This window comes from Frankliniella occidentalis, unplaced genomic scaffold (genome assembly GCF_000697945.3).
Source record: "Frankliniella occidentalis isolate FOCC.00 unplaced genomic scaffold, Focc_3.1 Scaffold129, whole genome shotgun sequence".
NCBI lineage: Eukaryota > Metazoa > Arthropoda > Insecta > Thysanoptera > Thripidae > Frankliniella > Frankliniella occidentalis.
In genome coordinates this window covers 16,981-21,254 of record NW_026267256.1, presented here as the reverse complement: position 1 = coordinate 21,254, position 4,274 = coordinate 16,981, and positions in this window count along the sequence as shown.

Sequence of the window (4,274 nt, the reverse complement as noted above, 5' to 3'; positions counted from 1 at the left end):
CCACCACAATTCAGACCAAGAGCTCCAGTTCAGCTACGCAAATCAAACTGTCTCAACTAAAAGTCATGCTGTTTCTTATCACGCTACCTCACCTTTGTCGAAGTTAATTTGCCTCCTAATATCGTCTCTTGTAATAGGCATAGTAAATGCACATAATACATTCAAAACCACGACGCAAAACCACTCAACGAAACGACGCAGCTGCAGGTGAACAGTCAAGCACAGACATGTTCGGCCGTTGAGCGCCTTCGCCAAGACTGCGGAACACCGCTGCTCAACTGTTTGTGTTGCCAACATTAAAAAATGTATGAAAGCTTCAGATTAGTTTCTAAAACTGTTGTTTTATGAAATTTAAAACAACAAATTGTTCATATAATTGATATTTTGTGATTTTGATTTTATTGGTAGTTTTGTGAATCGTCAATGGTAACAGTCAGACGAAATTCGATAAGGATTAAGGTTGTACTGTCCATAACTTCAGGTTATACACCCTACTTTCCATGCTGCTGTCTGTTTACAGTCCAGTTCTATCTTCTGAAGGCTGTTTAACTCTTAATTCTAGCATTTTATTGTTAAAAAGACTATATAATGCAGCTATAAAGAAAAATTTTGATCTGCGAGTCATTTTTGAAGTACCCTTGAAGGTAAGGTCTTTTAACATTCCATCAATATTCGCCAATATCCGGCCAAAACAATGAATTTGGTTTGCTGACGAAGTTTAACTTGTCGATGCTTCTTTACAATTTGCAGATCAATGCTGGGAGTGCAGATTGAACTTAAATTATGTCAAAACGTAAGAGGATATTAAGTTCATCTAGCTGTGGTAGTGATAGTCTAAATATACTGGATGAAACTGGCGATGATGGAATGTGTGGTGACAATTTGTCTGATATCGCAGACAGTAGAGTGGAGCAAATATATTCTTCTTCTCATGATGGTATGTAATGTTAAAAAGTAAAGATTTCTGATGCAAGAAGTAATGATTCGGACTAAAATTTAACTAAATGTACTAACTAGTATGCTGTTCTTTTGATTGCGTACAGGCTCTTTGATAGACAGCGACAACGACAGTCATGATGAAGCTACTGCACCTATACCTGAACCGTGCACTGATTCAATGCAACTGAACTACTTAAAGGGTAAAATTAATGTCTGCTAGTGAAACATAGTCTGTTGTTCGTACTCTATCAACTTGCTCTTATTATGAGAATGTTGCATTAACTCCAATTTTTTTTTCAAGATGCTGAACAGCTATCAAATATTTCCCGAGTCTCCAATCAAGATTATGATGAATCAACAAACATGTCCAGTGTCTTCGGCGCTGCTAACATACAGTCAGGTAAGGAGAGTATTCCTAAAGTGTATCTTATAAAATTAGAAGTAAAATGTTAGCAATATTATTCATGGTTTATAAATTCATTGCTGGTATGAAACATTTTGCAGATGAAGAGGCAGTTGAGGTATCCAGATTCTCTGTATTCTCTAACACTTCTGAACAAGATGGTACGTGATGTAAAAGCAATTTACTACTTTGGTACCTTTGAATGCAATCTAATCAAATCTAATAAAAGTTTTACTCCCCAGTGCCTCATTTAAGTTTTGCTGGGTGCTTACCTACCTCAAGCTTCAATAACTGTTCCCAAGAGAAACAAGATGAACCTTTAAAACCTGGTGAGTTGATATTGAAAATAATTTTATCATGGACAACTTCTTAAGTTTAGTATGCTATGAACTTGTGTAATCACAAGTTTCTTTAAATACTTTTAAGTACTATTTTTTTATTGCAAAAGTGTTAATCTTTAATGTGTGCTTGCCTATATTTTTGGTTTTAGTTTGTAAAGTCTTATTCTTACCCCCTTAAACTGTATGTGTTTTGGTTTTAGATGACCCTGTAAATGTGTTAGATATTTCTATACTGGAGGTAGCAGATAATGATTCTGATGATGAAAGTAGTTGTTTGCAATGTGAGTATTGGTTTCCTATTTTGCTGAAAGTTATTAGTAAGAGTCTGGACTAATTTTTTTTCTTTCGGTTTAGGGAAGAGTGAAGCTCCAGAAATGCTCTATTCCTCAGACGAGGATGACAATAATGTGAACTATGATACCGATAATCCACCAATATATGATGGGGCGTCAATCACATTAGATGAAAGTATGACGGCTATTTTGTCATTCATCGTGAAACATGAACTGGATGGAAGAGCCATTGTTGACTTACTCAGTTTAATTAATCTGCATTGTAAAGAGGAAAATAATGCATTGAGAACTTCTCTCTATATGTTTAAGAAGTACTTTTCAGTTCTAAAAGCCCCAGTTGTTAACCATTATTTTTGCTCAACCTGTTTATGTGAATTAGAAAAGGATGATTTAAAATGCCCAAATCTGAAGCTTCACCCCAAAAATACAGACATCTCTTACTTTGTTGAAATCCCTCTTGTGCCCCAGCTGCAAACACTTTTCTCTCAAGAAGAATTTTGCTCAAATTTGTCCTACAGGGATGAGAGGAAGAAATTTAAAAAAGAAAACATAGAAGATATTTATGATGGACAGTTATACAAGGAGCTTATTAATTGTGGATTCATCTCAAGTAAAAACAATAACTTTTCTATGATACTAAATTCAGATGGTGTGCCTGTTTTCAAAGCTTCAAAAAAATCTTTGTGGCCTGTATTTTTTAATATCTTGGAACTTCCTCCCCATCTCCGTTTCAAAAAGGAATATACCATGATTGGTGGTCTATGGTTTGGAACCAAACCTGTTGCAAACATCATCATTGGCAAGCTACTTCCATCTCTTCAACAAATTCGTAAAGGATTTGGGGTACAACCATTCGGACGAAGTGAGACATTATTAGTGAGAGGAGTCCTTCTTGCAGCAACCAGCGATCTTCCTGCTAAAGCCATGCTTATGGGTATGATGACGTACTCCGGTGCTGAAAGCTGTCATATGTGCAAAATCAGTGGAGAAAGCGTAAAAATATCCAAGGAAAAGAAAAAGAAAAAAAAGAAGACAAGTAAAAAGCCTCCTACTAATCTGAACTTTGACCAAGAAGAAAATAATGAAGACATTGATTTGCTGAATGAGAAAGAAAAGGAAACTTACAGTTCAGTATGGGTTTTTAGATATGATAAGAATAGAGAGTTGCGATCCCACGAAGAAAGTGTTTCATATGGAAAGTTAGCTCAAGATCAAATTCTTGCCACTGGAAACTTAAAACTACATGTGTGTGGGTTTAAACAACCGAGTGCCTTATTTAAAGTAATGTATGATGGAATCCGTGGATTTGGTATCGATGACCTTCATACTCTGTACCTTGGAGTTATTAAACATCTCATCAAACTTTGGTTTGATTCGAAACATCATGCTGAACCATTTTCCATCAGGAAGTACGTGGAAGTAATTGATACCCGTCTTAAGAAAATTCAACCTCCCAACTTTTTAGAGCGTGGTATTAGGGGAATCGAGGAGGAATTTTCTTATTGGAACGCCAATGAGTGCAAGACGTGGGCTCATTTTACTTCAATTCCTACCTTAAACGGTGTATTGGCAGACAAGTATCTGGAGCACTATATTGACCTGATAAGTTGCCTGCAGATCCTTGTATCATCATCCATATCTCCTCAAGAGCTGCTCTATTGTCAGAAAACTTTGGAAGAGTTTGTTAAACAGTTTGAAGTTCTCTATGGATCAAGGCATATGACAATGGTCATCCACATGCTCCTTCATCTGGATTTAGCTGTCACAAACCTAGGTCCTATGAAAAGCTATTCATGTTTTCCCTATGAAAGTTTAAATGGAGAAATTTTAAAAATGATTCACGGAACAAGATATGTGGAAACCCAACTAGCCAGTGGTTGTTTCTTAATTTCCCAGCTACCACACAAATTATCTTCCCTAAAGAATGCTGCTGTGCAAGACTTTTGTTACAGAGTGCTCCACCCTAGTTTAAAATTGAAAAAGCTCGAGAATTTAGCTACTGATCCAGAAAAAATGTTCTCTGTTGGAACTTACCGAGAATTTCAAGAACAGAAACATGTGTTGTCTGCTTTAGAAAGTGCTATTGAATTAGACCCTAGTGTTTCCATTGAAACATACCTAAGACTTAAAAAAGGTAGAACTTTGTTTGTGAGTAGGTCTTATACCAGGTGTGTTAAAACTAATTCATTTACATGTTCCTATGTTGTTGATGATGGCATTCGATATGGTGCTCTAGATATTTTTGTCAAAGTTGTCATTGATTCAGATGTACCAATTTGTAAACACTTTGCTATTATT